This window comes from Mustela erminea, chromosome 9 (assembly GCF_009829155.1).
Source record: "Mustela erminea isolate mMusErm1 chromosome 9, mMusErm1.Pri, whole genome shotgun sequence".
Classification (NCBI taxonomy): Eukaryota; Metazoa; Chordata; class Mammalia; order Carnivora; family Mustelidae; genus Mustela; species Mustela erminea.
The window spans coordinates 81,568,469-81,588,803 of NC_045622.1; the positions used below are offsets into that span (position 1 = coordinate 81,568,469).

At 35.2% G+C, this 20,335-nt stretch overlaps 1 long non-coding RNA gene across 1 annotated transcript in view; it reads left to right on the plus strand.

Annotated features, from left to right (window-relative positions):
* LOC116599376 overlaps positions 1–20,087 on the plus strand; it is a 331,220-nt gene extending 311,133 nt beyond the window's left edge. The window contains exon 3 of the long non-coding RNA XR_004289347.1: positions 20,036–20,087. This is a non-coding gene — a long non-coding RNA (uncharacterized LOC116599376). The remainder of the gene's footprint in view (positions 1–20,035) is intronic.
* Positions 20,088–20,335: the final 248 nt, after the last annotated feature.

Below are 20,335 nucleotides of genomic sequence, written 5' to 3' on the forward strand. Positions count from 1 at the left end.
GCATAGAGCATGATGAGGAAGTATGGAGTGTAGAAATGGAAGATCAAAATTGAATATATTTCACATATGACTATACTAGAGCCTTTCTGCTTGAGGGATTTTTTTTTTGTTTTTTTACATAGTTGTATCTATGTCTTTTGATTATCACCTCAGATTTAATACCTAATGCAATACAACTATGTTTCTATATATCAGGTTTTTTATGAAAAAATAAACTTAAGAATGTAGGCTGCATAGATTAGAACCTGACAGAATATTAAAGAAGGAACACTGTAATGTAAGAAAGGAAACCATGAAGATTTGTTACTTTTTCCTGTTCTCCCAGTGTGGGGGGTGGGGACCTGCCTTACACAAAAGATTGCTAAAGAGTAGAGTTTTCAAGTTGTAACCATTGATTTGGAGTGGAGGTAAGCTAATGGTTAATATGTGGCACATATTCTGAATCATTGTGTCAAAACTGGAATGAGTGGGATGAAAACAGCATCTGTTGCTGCTGATTTGCCCTCCCCCAGAGGCTGGGCAGCATTTGAACCTGTGGCTAAGAGGCAACAAGTTTATCACACATGTTAAATCCCCCAAACTCTCTGCTAGTCTTTAGGAAAATTCTTCTAAAAAATAATAGAGAAAACCAGAAGTGAACTATATGCACATTTTATGAATTGCAAGTACCCAGATGGTAATGGGCTACCACATGGATGTTTTAGATGTGTTAGAAGTCAGGGAAAGAAAAATGTGGGCCTTGAGATTATAAATGAATCCAGGGGGAAAAGCAGGAATAATAAATTCCTATTTTAAAGCATTAACTTTTGCAATGTGCTGGAATAGAATAAACTTTTTTGTGTGTAACTGAAGTTTCTGAGAGTCTGTGATGGTAGAAAAGATAGAGTGAAACTTGCTCACATATAAATCACCACAGACTTTGGCTTGAGTTTGCTCTCTACCTTACAGAGACTTAATTTGTCCAAAATTGGAAAATCAGTCATTTGCCCTTGGCATCCTTTCAGGTGACTTTCACCCATTTTCTCCACTTCATAGCACTCCTCTATTAAATATTTTTCACGATGCCCACCTTCTCTACTTGAGTCTTCTCTCAAGACCATTATGCTTAAGCACTTCTCTGAGCCAAGTCAATCCCTCTCTCTCATGGTCCATTAACATACTCTGCGAATCATCAAAAATGTCTTAAATATTTCATATGATCTTCAGGTTGGACAAAGGTCTTCTAAAGTCTAAAATCATAACAATATATTTCTAAAGGTGTCATTCTAAGTAGCCAAGAAATAGTTTACTGTTAAAGGGAACTATTATGTATACATCAAACAGCTATGACATTTTATGATAACTACTTTTGATATTTCCTTTGCTAATCCTGCCTTAATTCAGGGGGTCAGTCAATAAGCATATTTAATATTCTTGACTTCTGAGAATTTCTTTTTTATGACGAATTCTTGGCAGTAAAGTTTGATATGTGTCTTATACTTACCTATCTTACCTATTAACTATTAGCAATTACCTATTAGTTCTAAAAAATATATATATGTGCAGTATTTCTGTCTCTCTAGTAGCTGTGAGGAATTAACCTGGTACTATAGAGATAGCAGATCCTCTCAACCTTTCAGAATCAGCACAGAAGAAAAAATAGTCATCAAACCTAAGCCGGAGATGGAAAGATATGAAGATAAAGCCTCTCTATTACAGTCTTTCCATATTGCTGAAAATTAGGAAATAGGGAGGAAATGTGAAGGGCAAACTTTTATTTTTTTTAATATTTTAGGTGTTTATCTATTCATTTATTTATTCACTTGTTAACTTAAAAATACATATTAAACTCTGTTAGATGTTTGGTCACACAGAAGCAACAGACAAAGTTCTGTGAAGAAATTTATTATACTTTAGACTCATGACCCCAGAGTTGAGTTCAGACTCTTCTTTTTTTTTTTTTTTTTTTTTTTAAAGATTTTATTTATCTATTTGACAGACAGAGATCACAAGTAGGCAGAGAGGCAGGCAGAGAGAGAGAGAGAGAGAGAGGGAAGCAGGCTCCCTGCGGAGCACAGAGCCTGATGTGGGGCTCGATCCCAGGACCCTGAGATCATGACCCGAGTCAAAGGCAGCAGCCCAACGCACTGAGCCACCCAGGCGCCCCCCAGAGTTGAGTTCAAATCCAAGCTCTATCACTTAAGTTTATAAGCATTTCGGGAAATAACAGCTACTCTGAGCTGGATATCTTATAAATAGATATAAGGAAAAACCTCTTTGATGTTGTCTTGGCAATGACTTTTTGGATATGACACCAAAGCACAAGCAACAAAAGCAGAAATCAGTAAGTGGGACCATATCAAACTAAAAAGACTCTGAACAGAAAAGGAAATAACAAAATCAAAAGCTAACCTATGAAATGGGAGCAAATATTTGCACACCACATATCTGATAAAGAGTTAATAACAAAGTATATAAGGGACTCATAGTAGCATAGAGAAAAATAAAACAATCTGATTAAAAATGGGCAAAGGACTTGACTACCCATTTTTCTGAAAAACAAATGTTTTTTATATTTACAACAGTTACATGCAATGATGGTCAAAATCACTAATTATCAGGGAATTACAAGTGAAAACCACAATCAGATATCATCTCACACCTTTTAGAATGGCTGTTATCAAAAGGACAAAAAAGAAGTGTTGGCTAAGATGTGGAGAAAAATGAGCCCTCATGCACTGTTGGTGGCAATGAAAATCAGTACAGTCATTACAATAACCAGTATAGAGGTTCCTCAAAAAATTGAAACTGGAACTACCATATGATCCAACAATCCCACCTCTGAGAGTATATCTAAAGAAAATGAAATGACTATCTCAAATGAAATGCACACACATGTTCATTTCAGTATTATTCACAATACCTAAAACAAGGAATTAACATGAATGTCCACTGACAGATAAATGCATTAAGAAAAAAGTGTGCATTGCATGTGTATACACATATACCATGCCAAGAATGTTATTTGACCATAAAAGTAAAGAAATTCTGCAATTTGCAACAACCTGGATGAAACTTGAGGGCATTATGCTAAGTGAAATAAATCAGAGAAAGAAAAAACCATATGATCTCATGTCTATGGGAATCTAAAAAAGCCAAATTCATAAAGAGTAGAATGATGGTTGCCAGGAATAAGAGGCATGGGGGGAAAGAAGAGATGTTAGTCGAGGGTACAAATTTCCAGTTACGAGATGGATAAATTCTGAGGATCTGTTGTACAGCATGGTGAACTATAGTTAACAATACTCTATTGTATATTTGAAAGTTGTTAAGGGAGGAGATCTTAAATATTCTCACTACAAAAAGAAAAAAAAAGAAGAAGAAGGCAACTATGTGAGGTGATAGACATGTTAACTAATCTTATTGTGGTAATCATTTTACAATGTATACATATATCAAATCCTCACATTTTGCACCTTAAACTTACACTATGTTATATGTCAATTATATCTTAATGAAGCTGGGGGGAAATATATATCCTCTTTGGGTTTCAATTTTCTCTTCTGTAAAATGAGGGTGATAATACCAGTTCACAGGGAAATTCTAGTACTCTGTGAGATAATGTATGCAAAGGACTCAAAATACTGACTTGCTCAACCTTGTGCTACCTGCATGTTTCTTTCATTTTTATAAATGAAAACAGTTGTCATTTTCATGGTTGTTATCGAATGTGATCTTGGCAAAAATGGCTATAACACAACACAAAATGGTGTGCTCTCTTAGAAATCTGAAGATAAATTACTATAGGATTTTGTAAAAGAGAATATTTTAGGATGAGAAATTATGAGGGGGTTCAAGGAAGTAGGGGAGTACAGAGACAGGAGAGTTGAGAAGAAAAAATAATAATAAAAAATAAAATTTTAAAAGAAAAAAAAAAAGGACCTATGGGTCTATGAAAGAATGTGAACGAAAGTAAGGATAAACTGTAGTTCCAATGCTGGTATAGGAGACGACATAGTGAGTGTACAGTGTTACAGATATAGGTTAAGGAAGATCATGAAAGAGCTTGAATAGCAATCCATAGACTATAAACTTGATTAAGTCAGCAACAGGGACTCTCTCAGGGCCCGTGGGAAGCTATATCTTGTTGAACAGGTTGTAGAGGGAAGAAAGAGGAATTAGAAACACCATCCAGGAGATTTCTGCATAACTCAAACTGAATGTACAGGAGAGCTTTACTAGGTCAAAAACAGTAGGAGATGAAATGAACATACACATCAAACTACCAAGCAAAACAGTTCAAATAAGGGTTGGGTTGTATTTTTTAATGTGTGCTGTGAAATTTAAAAAAAGAAAAAAAAAAAAGTCCTCCCCTTGTTTTCTTTTTCTCCACTATCACTTTCCCTTTTTATGAAAGATACACAGCTTTTACCTGAGAGGTTTATAAACACACTCATAACCTAGAAAAAGAATGAGTGTTTGCCAGAATAAGGCTGTGGAGAACCTGGGGTTTCATGAAGTGTCTTAAGTAGATGGTATCCTGTCATAGGGCTCTCAGCAATTATCACTATGCAAAAACGTTGCCCAGAACTGCCAGCTATTCTGAATTTTCCAAGAAAAGTAGGAAATCTGGATCTTTAAAGTGTAAAATCTATCAAATTTTACATGTGGCAACTACTTTGAAAATTTAAAAAAAAACCCTCTCTAGGCCAAACAAAACATGTCTGTAGGCCAAATGTGGCATGTGGGTCACCAGTTTGTAAAATCTGTCTAACTCTGTTATCTGGCAAGGTAATAGAGCATTCTGGTTAGTCAACATTCCACATATGCTATATAAGGCTTCCCAACCTTCCAAGAATAGGAGTACATCAGCTACACAAAACATGAAAGTTCTATTTAACATTACCAAACTTTTCACTCTTGATTCAAACATATATTCATTCAACAAATATGTATTATTTAGTTTTGTTTCATATATAATGATAGTTATTTGGGGATATTAGAAATATGAATGAGATAGATCTGTTCTCAAGGAATTTACTGTTGGGTAAGAATATAAACAGATGACTCAGATATTGACCATGAAAATCAGTTTGACAAATCAGAATCATTTGGTATTTCAAAAACATCAATGATCAACATGTAGAAAACATGAAGAATGAAAGTTGGTAGCAATTTCCATCTGCTATGTAACCTACAAGTTCTGTTCTACAACTTCAACTTTCAATGCTTAGCAATTTTTCAGAAACACTACATCAGATTCTCAAACCCACATTCTTTGCTAGCTCCAGTCTTTTCTCAAAATGCTTTTCTTTAGACATTTCTTTTTTAAAAAACAAATGGGATCTGCCTTCCAGAGTCAAAAAAAAAAATCCCATTTTAAGATTTCTGAGCTCTTACATTAACTTTCATAGGTGACAGGTAGGAAGTAAGAGGGATAATTCTTGATGGTGTACATGGAATACACAACTTCTCTTCCATAATAGTATTTCCTTGCTAGCCTGAAGAACAGGTCAATACTGCTCAGCAACTTGAGAAACTGTTAAAGAAGTAACTATAATAATCAGTACAGCAACTGGGTGATAGGTATTAAGGAGGACACATGTGGTGAATGAGCACTGGGTGTTATACACAGCTAATGAATCATTGAACACTTCATCAAAAACTAATGATGTACTATATGTTAACTAATTGAACATAATAATAAAAAATTTAAAAATAAGCACAGTATTATTCTGCTTCTATTCCCTAACTTCTGATTTCTCTGGCTACATATCTATTTGCTATAGAAGCAAATTAATATTTTTAAATGTATTTCTTTCTTGGTTATTACATATGGGGAAAAGGGGAGCATATATTTTCATACACAATTTTGAATAACTAGGGTAAAAGTTATATAATCATTTCCCTCTCAGTGTAAAATTACTGAACCTCACCTAACTTCCCCAGTACTCATTTAAAAGACTGTTCCAAAAGTTCAGACTCTAGAAATAAATCATTATTTCATTTTTAGAGTTGATAGATCCAAAGATAAGGACAGAGGTATTACACAGAAATACACAAATGAAGAAAATAAGAATTAAAAGTATAAAGTCCTTGGTTCAGTGCTATATGAAATGATTGTTTTTCCCTTGTGATAGAATATATAACATCGTATACTCCAAGTTGTATAAAGAGCAGGAACTGAATGATGCAGGATCAATTACTACAGTATTGTCATCTCTAGCTAATAACAACATAGAAATCAACTCTGCTGTTAAAGTCTCTCTAGACTTATCTGTTAGCTTTTGGTATAAATTAGGGAAGCATACAAATAGAAAAGGATAACACAAAATAAAGTTTGTGCCTTGAGAGGAACAGAATTTGTTATTGCTTTGTCACTGCAGGCAACAGGGTGTAAAACCAGTAAGAAGTCAAGCCAGCGCTTGACGTCAGTTATTCCTGATTTGGTGCAATTAAGTGCATCTTTGACTTATGTGCAAGAGCTGATCATTGATTAAGCTGCAGGGTGTTTCCTATGATGTTTTGTGTTTTTGTTTTGTTATTTTATTTCTCCATAGACCCTGAATTAAAGTTGGTCACAACCAAACTTAGTAATTTTCAGAGTATTATGCCCATATTTTCACTTGATTTTGATCTTCAGCTTGGGTAAAGCAAATGTCACATTTCAGAAGTTTCATAGATACAGAGAAACATTTTAATCTCATGTTTTTATGGGATAAATGGCACCAAGAGCAATCATTTTGACAAGCAAAATAAGCTCCTTAATTATTATACATTCATAATTAGACTGTTTCAATTTAAGTGAAATATTGCTTAAGAGAAAATACAGTTAGTGTCAGTGCTGAATTAGCCAACTTGGTCACTACAGCCTCTAACTGTGTTGGTTTTTTTGAGACTCCATGTCCTAAAGATCACATTTTCTGCTCCCAGAATTTATCAAAATAGTTTGTAAAATATGTACAGGTTCTTCTCTGTGATGGATTTGGATGTCACTGGTTGAGATAAAACTAAAAATAATCATCCTTTCTATGATGGAAATTTACAAAACCAGATATTTAAGTGCCAGAAATGATCTTGCGTATAGTTCTTATACAATGATCTTACACAATCTTTTACAAATGATCTTGTCTATTGTTCTAGATTTATTCACTGTAACCATTCCCATTTGAAAGTATGGAATGGTATCCTTTGAAAAAAGAGATTTTTAGATTTGGTGAATTTTAAAGAACTTGCCTATGTTCAGATAGTATATCTGAATCAGTATTGAATTACTTCTTTATGGGAAAAAGTTATTTTTCTTAGATTAGTGATTTTTAATGTTGATTTTATATATATATATATAAAATCATATATAATCTTCATCTGAGAATGAAGTGGGGTGTTCTGCTCCCCAAAGGTTACTATTTTCTCAAGAATTATGTCTATATTTTAGAATCCAGCTAAGATTCTGTCTTCTCAGTTTTAAATTAAAATGATATGACCCCCTTTTTTCACTTTCTCTGAGAAGTCTAATACCCTCTCCAAAATTCCTCATGGGGTTGTGTTTCATTTACTGAATTTCTTGGATTCTCTCACTTCCATGAATTATCTCTTCTTTTTGATTAATGCCAGCTCAAATATATAAATCGACCTCTTTGTGATATTTGTACAAACCTCTGACAGAAGACAAGTTGTGCATAGATTTTGCTGAAGTTTTAGAATGATGGAAAATGTCCTTAAGCAATGAAGATAACATAAAATCAAACATTAGATTCTTTTTTAATACAAGTTCTTCTTCTAGTTCTTCACCAGAAATTTCCCATGGACCATCTTGCTTTGCAGAATAACCACCTGTCTTGTTGTTGGTTTCCACTGTACTTTCTCACATCCTTTCTCCTCTTCTACATTCTCCTCTGAATTTCATGTTTATTTGCTATACAGAGTAATTTAAATACACAATTTCAATTGCTATGTTTTTTTTTTTTTAATTATGACTTAGCACCTCAATTCCATATCCAAATTCATTTGACTGGACATTCTTGCTAACAAAGAGCTTTCCCTCTCCAAATAATTATTTCTTAGAAATAAGCTGCTGCACATGCCTAGAAATTTCTCTCTAACATTTTTGAGAGTGGTGGAGTTCAGAATTGAAAGAGGGCATCTCCAGTTGGGGCAAATGGCAAAGCCAAAATAGATAATAAAAAGTTAAGATGAGTAACATAACATGAAAATGAATGTATCTGGGTAGTTGATTCCTTAATTACTACTAGCATTTTCCTTCTCAATTCCTCAGGGTCCACCTCCACTCTTAGCTGGAATATCAATATTTTTGGATTTAACTGAAGATTAAAATGATAATATGTTGACCATATATTATCACATAAGAATGGTAGATTTTGTTTATTAAGCAACTGTACTATCCCATATACAATGTAAGACTATTGACGTTGATTGTTTTTATTCTCTTAAATATATATATATATATAATTTTTTTAAATTCTAGTATAATTAACATACCATATTATATTAGTTACAAGTGTATAATTCAACAATTCTATATTTTACTCAGTGCTCATCATGATAAGTGTATTCTTAATCTCCTTCACTTATTTCATCCATTCACCAACCCACCTCCCCTCCCCTCTGGTAACAACCAGTTTGTTCTCTGTATTTAAGAATCTTCTTGGGGCACCTGGGTGGCTCAGTGGGTTAAAGCCTCTGCTTCGGCTCAGGTCATGATCCCAGGGTCCTGGGATCGAGCCCCACATCGGGCTCTCTGCTCTGCAGGGAGCCTGCTTCCTCCTCTCTCTCTCTCTGCCTATCTCTCTGCCTACTTGTGATCTCTGTCTATCAAATAAATAAAATAAATCTTTAAAAAAAAAAGAATCTGCTTTTTTTTTCTGTGATCATTTTTTTTGTATTGGAAATTCCATATATGAGTGAAGTAATATGGATTTGTCTTTCTCTCACTCACTTACTTCACTTAGTATTATACCCTCTAGATACATCCCTGTTGTTGCAAATAACAAGATTTCATTCTTTTTTATGGATGAGTAATATTCCATCATGTGTGTGTGTGTACATGTGTACCTACATGCATATATACCATGTTTTCTTTATTTATTTATCTATCAGACTCTTGGGTTGCTTCCATAACTTGGCTATTGTAAATAATGTTACTATAAACATAAGGGTGCATATATCTTTTTAAATTAGTGTTTTCATTATCTTTAGGTAAGTACCCTGCAGTGGAATTACTAGATCACATAGTAATTACATTTTTAATTTTTTTGAGGAAACTCCATACTGTTTTACACAGCAGCTGCATTAGTTTGCATTCCTACCAACAGTGCATGAGGGCTCCCTTTTTTCCAACATCCCTGCCAACACTTGTGTTTTTGATTTTAGCCATTCTGACTGATGTGAAGTTATATCTCATTGTGGTTTTGATTTGCATTTCCCTAATGATTAGTGATGTTGAGCATATTTTTATATCTGTTGGCCCTATATGTCTTCTAAAAAAAAGTCTATTCATATCATCTGCCAGTTTTTAACTAGATTTTTTTTTTTAATTTTTGTATTGAGTTATATGAATTCATTACATATTTTGGATACTGACCCTTTATCAGATGTATGATTTGCAAATATTTTCTCCCATTAGGTATATTGTCTTTTTATTTTGAGGTTTCTTTAATGTATAAGAGACTTTTTTCCTCTTTTAAATTTTATTTTTTATTTTATAATTTTTAAATATTTTTATTTAAATTCAGTTAGCCAACATATAGCACATCATTAGTTTTTGATGTAGTATTGAATGATTCATTAGCTGTGTATAACACTCAGTGCTCATCACATTACCCAGTTACCTCATTCCCCCACCTCCCTCTTTTCTGCAACCCTCAGTTTGTTTCCCAGAATCAAGAGTCTCTCATGGTTTGTCTCCCTCCCTTCCCATATGGTCTTTTGCCCTATTCCTTATAGGAATCCCAGTAGTTTGTTTTTGTTTCTGTTTCCTTGCCTCAGGAGACATATCTAGAAAAATGTTTCTATGGTTAATGTCAGAAATATTACTGCCTGTGTTCTCTTCTGGGATTTTTAGGGTTTTATGTCTCACATTTAAGTCTTTAATCCACCTTGAATTTATTTTTGTGTGTGATGTAAGAAAGTGGCCCAGTGTCATTATTTTGCATATAGGTGTCAAGTTTTCCCAGCACCATGTGTTTATGGTTTTCTACATATAGTTTCATGTCATCTGCAAATAGTGAACATTTTACTTCTTCCTTATTGGTTTGTATACCTTTTATTTATTTTTGGTTGTCTGATTGCTGTGGCTAGGACTTCCTGTACTCTGCTGAATAACAATGGTGAGAATAGACATACTTGTTTTGTTCTTAATCTTAGGGGAAAAGTTCTCAGTCCTTCACCATTGAGTATGTTAATTGTGAGTTTTTCATATATGGCCTTTATTATATTGATATATATTCCTTCTAAACCTACTTTGTTGGGGGCTTTTATCATAAATGGATGTTGTACTTTGTGAAATGCTTTTTCTGCATCTTTTAAAAGAATCATATGCTTTTTATCATTTGTCCTCTTGGTATGATATATCGTGTTGATTGATTTGCAAATATTACCCCATCCCTGCATGCCAGGACTAAATCCCATTTGATAGTGTGAATGATATTTTTAATGTATTGTTGGATTTGGTTTGCTAATATTTTGTTGAGAATTTTAGTACCTATGTGTGTCAGAGGTATTGGCATGTAGTTCTCTCTCTCTCTCGGAGTGTTTTGATATCAGGGTAATGTTGGTCTCATAGCCATTGGAATTTGGAAGCTTTCCTCCCACTTCTATTTTTTTTGAATAATTTGAGAAAAATAGGCATTAACTCTTATTTAACTGTTGGTAGAATTCATCTGTGAAGCTGTCTGGTCTTGGACTTTTGTCTTTTAGGAGTTTTTTTTTTATTATGGACTCAATTCCAATGTTGGTAATCAGTCTGCTCAAATTTTCCATTTCTTCTTGATTCAGTTTTGGAAAGTTGCATGTTTTTTTTAGGAATTTATCCATTCTTCTAGGTTGTCTAATTTGTTGGCATATAGTTTTTCATAATATTCTTATAAGTTTTTGTATTTCTGTAGTGTTTATTTCCCCTTCTTCATTTCTGATTTTGTTTATTGGTTTGTTTTATCTCTTCTTTTTTTTCTTTTGATGAGTCTGGCTAAGTGTTTATCAATTTTCTTGATCTTCTCAAAGAACAAGCTCCTGGTTTCATTGATCTATTCTATTGTGGGTTTTTGTTTGTTTGTTTGTTTGTTTTATGGGTTTTTTTGGATTTTTTGTTTGTTTGTTTGTTTGTTTGGGTTTTTTTGTTTCTATTTCATTTTTTTCCAGTATAATTGTTATTATTTCCTTCCTACTACTGGTTTTGTGTTTCCTTTGTTCTTCTTTTTCTAGATCCTTTAGGTCTAAGGTTAGGTTGTTTATTTGATATTTTTCTTACTTCTTGAGGTAGTCCCACATTGCTATACACTTCCGTCTTAGAACTGCCTTTGCTGCATCCCAAATATTTTTGACCATTGTGTTTTCATCTTAAGTTATGTCTGTGTACGTTTTTATTTTGTCTTTGATTTCTTGGTTCATTATTTAGTAACACATTATTAAACCTCCATGTATTTGTGTTCTTTACAGATTTTTTTTCTTGTGGTTGATTTATAGTTTCATAGTGTTGTGGTCAGAAAAGATGCATTGTATGACTTTTATCTCTTTGAGTTTGTTGAGATTTATTTTGTAGTCTAATATGATCTATTCTGGAGGATTCTCCATGTGCATATTAAAAGAATGTGTATGCCTCTGTTTTAGGATGGAAAGTTCTATATATGACTATTAGATCCAACTGCTTCTATGTGTTATTCAAAGCAACTGTTTCCTTGTTGATTTTCTGTCTGGACGATCTATCTATTGATAGATAGTGTTAAATGGAGTCTTAAAGTCCCCTACTCTCATTGTATTACAATAGATTACTTTCTTTATGTTGGTTAATAGGTACTTTATGTATCTGGGTGCTCCCATTTTGGGTGCATTTTTGCAATTGTTTTATCTTATTGTTTTGTTGTTGTTGTTGTTTTCTTTATGTTTGTGTAGTGTCTGTCATTGCCCCTTATTACAGTATTTACTTTAAAAATATACTTTGGGGGAGCCTGAGTGGTTCAGTCAGTTAAGTGTTTGTCTTCAACTCAGGTCATGATCTTAGGATCCTGGGATTGAACCCCACATTGGGCTCCCTGCTCAGAGAAGAGCCTGCTTCTCCCTCTCCCTCTGCAGCTCTCCCTGCTTGGGCTTTCTCACTCACTCCCTAGCAAATAAATAAATAAGTCCTTTAAAAAATTAGTGTATTTTGTCCAATACAAATACTACTACACCAGGTTTCTGTTGACTTCCATTTGCATGATAAATGTTTTTCCATCCCATAACTTTCAGTCTGTGTATTTGATACGAGTCTCTTGTAGACAGCATATAGATGGGTCTTAACTTTTCATCCAGTCCATCACCCTATGTCTTTTGATTGGAGCATTTTTTTTTTCTTAGATTTAGAATTTAGATTTTTAGATTTATTTTTGTTGTTGCTGTTTTTTGTCTTTATTTTTTTTATTTTATTTTTTCAGTGTTCCAAGATTCATTATTTATACAATGATTAGAGCATTTAATCCATTTATATTCAAAGTAATTATTGGTAAATATTTTCTCATTGCCATTTTGTTATTTGTTTTATGGTTTTTTGTAGTTCTTCTCTGTTGCTTTCTTCTATTGCTATCTATTCTGAAGGTTTGATGGCTTTCTTTAGTGATATGCTTGGATTCCTCTTCCTTATTTTTTGCCTATTACTGGTTTTTTGATTTTTCGTTTATTACATTTATATAGAACATCTGCTGCATATCACGATCTATATTAAATTGATAGTCACTTAAGTTTGAATCTATTCTACAAGCACTTAATTTTTATTCCTCTCCCTGACACATTTTAAATATATAATGCTATACTTTATATCCTTTTATTTTCTGAATCCCGTGACTGGTTTTTATAGATACACTTAATTATACTGCTTTTTTTTTTCCTTTTGCTTCCTACTTTTCTTGCTCCTGCTTATGGTCTTTCCTTTCCCCTCAAATAGTCCTTATTAACATTTCTTGTAGGGGTGGAGTAGTGGTTGTGACTCCCTTTAACTTTTGTTTACCTGAGAAACTCTTTATGTCTCCTTCTATTCTGACTTATCACCTTGCTGAATGGAGTATTGTTGATTGCAGGGTTCCTCCCCCCATTTTGATACATTTTGAATGTATCATGCCACTCTCTTCTAGCCTTCAAAGTTCTGCTGGAAAATCAGTCTATACCCTTATGGGGTTGCCCATGTATGTGACTGTTTTCTCCTCTCTTGTTGCTTTTAAAATTCTCTTTATGACTATTTTTTGCCATTTTGAGTACTATGTGTCTTGGTGTGGACCTCCTTAAGTTAATTTTGTTGGGGAATCTCTTTGGCTTCTGGATCAGGATTTCTACTTCCTTCCCAAGGTTTTGGGAAGTTTTTAGCTATTATTAATTCAAATAAATTTGTTGCCCTCTTTTTTTTTCATTTCTCCTTCTGGGGTCACTATGAATGTGAATGTCATTATGCTCCACAGTGTTGCTGATTTCCCTTTATTAACATTCTTTGTTAATCTTTTTTCTTTCTGCATTCAGCTTGATTGCTTTCCATTATTCTGTCCTCCAGGTCACTGATCCATTTTTCTTCTTCTTCTAGTCTATTTGTTCCTCTAGTATATTTTTTTTTTAAAGATTTTATTTATTTATTTGACAGAGAGAGATCACAAGTAGGCAGAGAGGCAGGCAGAGAGAGAGAGGAGGAAGCAGGCTCCCTGCTGAGCAGAGAGCCCGATGCGGGACTCGATCCCAGGACCCTGAGATCATGACCTGAGCCGAAGGCAGCGGCTTAACCCACTGAGCCACCCAGGCGCCCTTCCTCTAGTATATTTTTAATTTCAATTGAGTTTTTCATTTCCAATTGGTTCTTTTTCATGTTTTCTATTTGTTGAGGGTCACAGTGAGATCCTCCACTCTTCTTTCAAGTCCAGTGAATATCTTCTGGGCCATTACTTTAAATTCTCTTTCAGGCATATTCCATATATTTATTTCATTTATCTGTCTTGCTGTGATTTTGTCCTATTCTTTCATTTGGGCATATTCCTCTGTCTTCTCACTTTTTCTATTTCTATGTATTGGGAAAGTTGGCTACACTTCCAGGTCTTGAAAGTAGTGGCCTTATGAAAAAGATGACCTGTGGTGTCCTGAAATGCAATGTTCCTTGTCAAGCAGAACCTGGCACTTCAGGGGTATTTCTTATATGTTGCATGTACCTTACTGTTGTGGCTGAGCCATGTTTGCCTTCAATCCAGTCATCTACAATGGCTCTCTTTGCCTGCTGTGGATAGGGTTTATTCCCTGTCTTGTTAATAAGTCACTCTGGGCCACTTTGGGTTTGAGCTGGGTCAGGCCAGGAATTTGACAGAGCTGTAATTGCACTCTACTGCAAGACATTCAACCTGTATTGTCCTCTGGGAAGCTTTCATTGTTGGAAAGGACTTGCATCCCTACCAGATGTCTGCCCACAGCCCACTGCTGGACCTGCAGTTTAATTGATATGTGTGGTTTTCTTCCCCTCTCTCTGGGGCAGGACTCACTTTGGAGTGGTGTTGGCTCCTTTCAGGACTGCTTGCACAAAGCCCTTTGGATGTACTCTTACCAAGGCTGGGTTGGAGGAGGTGAGTCCGCTGAAAAGTGTGGGGGTAGGACTTTCAATGTCAGCAAAGTTTGCTCAAGTCTGCTGCTGGAGGAGACCTAGAACCAACTTGGAGAGCTGCCAAGGTAGTATTGGAGGGGGCAATTCTATAGAAGAGCATGGTCACAGGGTATAATCTTAGTCAAGTCTGCTGATTTTCAAAGTTCTAGGTGCTAAGCACAACTGACTGTAAGAACTCAAGAAGTTAAACCCCTCTGGTTTTCAAAGTCAGATGTTATGATTCATCTTCCCAGTGCAGGTCCTCTGTGCCTGCGGAACCAGTCTGCTCCTCTCCCTTCTCCACACTTGCAGTAGCCCTCCCTCCCACAGTCTCAGATAATTGTTTTTTTCCTTCCCTCATTTGCATACTTTCTGCCCTCTTCAATGTGCCCTCTTCTCTATGTTTAGCTGTGGAGAGTATGTTCTGTCAATTTTCAGGTTATCTTCTAAGTTAGATACACTGATGTGGGTGTTATATAGTTCTAGTCATGAACCAACTTGAGTTTAGGATCCTACTAGTTTGCTATCTTCTCCAGAAATCCATTTATTTTATTCTTTTTTAAAAAATTCATTTTTAAAAAATCAGTAACAAGAAATAGTAACAATACCGGGAGAGGAAGGATCGGAGAAAAGGAAAAAAGGAAATTCTATAGAAATCTATATATTGGATTTTTTTTTTAAACTATATATCTTTTTTTTTTTTTTTTTCATTGTTGTCTCTAGCCTGATCAGATAGGAGCACAAGCAGGGGACAGAAACAGTGACACTCAGCGGCAGAATTCCCTCCCAGCCACTGAGCGGTCTTGCCAGCACCATTCCTGGTCCTGCAGAACAGAGCCCAACTAGCAGCAGGGAGACAGAACACACAAGACCCTTTTACACAGTATTTCAGGTGCCTACCATACAGGAAACCTTGAAGAAAATCAGTTTCTAGAAGCCGCTGTTACCTCGTGTTTACAGTTTATATATATATGATAGGAGATGTATATATAAAAGGTACTGTTAACTACTGTGCAACTCGAATTCATAATGGTGCTTTAAAACAGCGAGACGAGTAAAAACATCAGCTTCCACGTTGCCTTATGCGCAAAGGGTTTTAACCGAGGCTGGAGAGGGGAGACAACTTGAAGGTGAGCGGTTGCCGCCGTCGGCTTTCCCCCGGTACTGAGCAGAGCGGAGGGGGAGAAGCTGGGGCCGCGTTCTCCCGCTCCTCCCTGCCCACCGTGGGGGCGAGAGGAGCCGGCTCGGCCCGTGGAGAGTTGACAGTGGGATTCATCCAGGCTCATGCAATAACCTTGAGACGGTTTTTTTTTGTTTTTTTTTTTGTTTTTTTTTGTCAAAAAGGAGACCTCCTCGGTGAGATGGCAGGAAAGGGGGTCTTCATTCCCAATCTCTCACATTAGTCGATTTGAGGGCTCCTTGTGGTGGGATCAGAAATAATCCAGAGTGTGGGCAAGCGACCGTTAAAACCCCACCTGCAGCAAATAAAAAAACATACAAAACGTTAAAAAAAAAATTCATTTAGCCAACATATATTACATCATTATTTTTGATGTTTGATGTAGTGTTCAGTAATTCATCAGTTGTGTATAGCACCCAGTGCTCATCACATCACATGTCCTCCTTAATGCCCATCACCCAGTTACCACATCTCCCCACCCACCTCCCCTTCCACAACCCTCAGTTTGTTTCCCAAAGTCAAGAATCTCTCATGGTTTGTTTCTCTCTCTGATTTCTTCCCATTCAGTTTTCCCTCCCTTCCCCTGTGCTCCTCCGCACTATTTCTTATATTCCACATATGAGTGAAACCATGTGATAATTGTCTTTCTCTGATTGACTTATTTCACTTAGCATAATACCCTCCAGTTCTATCTGTATCGATGTACATGGTAGGTATTCATCCTTTCTGATGGTTGAGTAAATCCCATTATATATATGAGCCACATCTTCTTTATCCATTCATATGTTAAAGTATGTATCACAACTCCTTCAGCAGTTTGGTTATTGTGGACATTGTGGCTATGAACATTGGGGTGCTGGTTCCCCCTCATTTCACTACATCTGTATCTTTGGGTAAGTACCCAGCCATGAAATTCCTGGGTCATAGAGTAGCTCTATTTTTAATTCCTTGAGGAACCTGCATACTGTTTTTCAGAGTGACTATACCAGCTTGCATTCCCACCAACAGTGTAATAGGGTTCCCCTTTCTTCACATCCTCACCAACAATAGTTATTTCCTGACTTGTTAATTTATAATCTTTGTAATAAAATTGAGAGATAGGAACTACTGACTCCTGATGACTGATAAGGAAACCAAATCTCACATTGGTTAAGAAAGTTGCTTAAGTTACACAGCTATTAAGTGAAAAAAGCCAGGAATTTCAACCAGAACTGTTTGACTCTAAAACTCGTGTAATTCCGTTTGGTGATTTTGAAGCACAGCCATCCTTACTCCATCTCATTTCCAGTGCGTCTTAATAGGAGGGAAGAGGTAGGCAGTAAAGCCATCTTGCTGAGGCTTCTATCTTTAACATAAATTGTGTGGGTTAATAAAATAGATTATTTCCTTAATTGAGATAGAATATAAAAACTGCTTTATAGCTCACAAGGTTAAAAGAAAACAGAAAAACAATGAACAAAGGGGAAACAGAGTAACAGATGCTGGGACAGATTGTGTACCTTCTCTCCAGATTCAGACTAGAAAAGAAAGGGGGTGGGAAAGAGAGAGAAAGAAAGAGAGAAAGAGGGAGATAACAAAACCTGATCCATTTACAGTTGGGGCATTTTAGGTCTCCTCTGGCATGGTTGATGCCTTCCTCCACTAAAAATACATAGCAAATGTTCCATCATCTGCTTTATACTCTCCTGTTGGACATAATATGACAACTGGCTCCTTGCAAGTTGTCTCTGGTTTCTAATGGTTCAATATTTTAGTGTTCAGTTGTTAATGTCTAAAACAATCTCATGCTTTCCTTTGTCTCTAAGTAAATGGGCTTTTTAAGGTGCTCAGGAAATATAATTTAAACATATAAAACCTTCCCCCAATATTTTCACTTCCTTATCTGTTAGACGTTTTGAATTATACTGCCATGTCCTCTTGAGGGACATATGCCAGTTTATACATGGCTTTACTTATTTCCCTCTTGCTTTATGTAGTTCCATGTTAATTTTTACAAGTGTCAAAAAGAAAAAAAAATCATAATCATTCTTGTATCATAAAGTAAATAAAAGGCTAAGAGGAACCAATTTTAAATAAATCTAGGCATGCTTATCTGGGTCAATATGATGCTAAAACCTCCAACTGAAATGTGAAAACTTAGTCAACTGATGACTCTTTAGTAAATACATTGTATATGTTATTAGATTTGTTTTATCCTCCCTCTGCATTCATTGAACCTTGAATTGGTCACACAGGCACAGTAAAACCCTAGCTATAGATTAATTTCTATCCTTCAATATAGAGAATAACAAGAGCTTGATTTAAATAATATCTAGATTTGATAAAAAAAGGAATTGATAGTTGTTGCACACTTGATATCAGGTATTAATTAAAAGTTTTACATGTTTATGTATTTGTTGTTTTTCCCACATCAGTTAATGAAATCAAGTTAATTTGATATTGCTTTTGTGCTTGCCACTGTACAAAACATTCTAAATACTATACTAAATATAACATCTAAAATTACATTATGAAGCAGATGTTATCTATAATGTATGAATGAAAAGTTTGAAGAACATAAAGAAATTGATCTATAATCAGAGTTAATTAAATGTGGTGTTGGACTTGAAATTTTATTCTGGAACTTCAAAGCTTACCCTTTTTCCACTAGGCCAATACCATGCTATATCATTATGTTCCTGAGCCTACACAGAACTGAATTTAGAAAACATTTATTTTTTCAATTCTTTAATAGGGATATTTTCAATGCATTGTAGATGAACAAAGTGCACATACTTCTCAATAAATAAGAAAAGACTAGTGATGACAGTATTTCAATGAATCTATTATTCCAGCATAATTTAGAAGACTTTAGTCAGATCAGAAAATCTTAAATTAATAATTTGAGACCTGAGGAAAAAGAGTTTCTTAAAGAATGGCAGGTGGAACTAATATTCATTACATGCCTGATATGTGTGAGATGATATCATTTATTTAATCTTGTTTATGTGCCAGGAACATGAGAACAACTTAAACATTTTACATTTATTATATCATTTAATATATACAATACCTTGTATGGTTTTATTCATTATTAACCTCATTTTACATTGAGGAAAGCAAAGTTAGTCTGTAGTCAAGCTGGAATTTAAACAATTGTCCTCAGACCTAATGCTTTCTCTGACACTGTGCTGAAAACACCTATAGAGCCAGTAACTGTTCTAAGCAAGTTCTACTCAGAGTCACTCTATGGTTGCTCCCCAGACCAGCAAATGAACAAAGAATTATCATTACCTTAAAGATTCATTTCTCAGGATTTCCCTTCGGTCATCTAATTAAGTCATTCCCCAGCTGGTGTTAGTATTTGGCCAGCCTTCCACAGTCTCTCAGCCTCTATATGTTTATGGACAGGTCAACCAGCTGAATAACTTTCATCTGACAAGCTCCAACTGAACTTGTTTAACCAGATCATCAAGCACATTGGCATTTACGCGTGTAACCATTTTCTGCTTTGTTGCAGAAACATAACATAAAGCAACATAAAGAATACTCAGTTAACACCTCTTTGTACACCATCACCAATCTTTTTGGTGACAGAAAGTAAAACATTGACGTTAAAAGAGAAAGCTTGTAAACAAGTTAAACCCAGACTGGAATCAAGATTAAGATTCATTCATCTTTTTGGACTTGTAAACTATGCCAATAAAAATGAATCGCAGATTTGTAAAGTAAAACTTGCCCTCAACATTATCAACATTCTCTATCAAGAGCCCTCTAACCAGGGTTTCTCAACCTCAGGACTACTGACATTAGGGCCTGGGTAACTGTTGTGGGGACTGCCCTGTGCAATGTAGGCTATTTAGCAGCATCCTTATCTTGTATCCACTAGATGTCAGTAGCGTCCCCCATCCTCCAGTTGAGTTCCCCACTCTATCTCCACTTCTTGTGAGAGTTGTCAAAAATATCTGCAGATATCGGGAAATGTCTCTCTCGGTAAATAAATAAACACATAAATAAATAAATAAATAAATAAATAAATAAATAACTCCAATTGAAAATATATGGTCTATCCTCATCATCAGGTCTCATCAAGACTTACCTCTGTGTGAAATTCTCCTGGACTTCTGGAACTACCACAAATCTTAGACATCACATTTTTCCTTTTCAGTAAAAAGAAAGCCAAAGCCTGAGAACATGAAGTGAGTTTTTAAGTGGGAAATATTTGAAGCACATTATTTTATTGCCCATATACTAAAGGGGATCCTTATGGTTGAATCCTTGCTATTCTTTTTTTATGAATGAAGAACTAAGGACCAGAATTTGTCCAAAAACTCAGTTATTAGGGTGTCTTATTAAGATTCATGTGTATAAAACCTATGTTT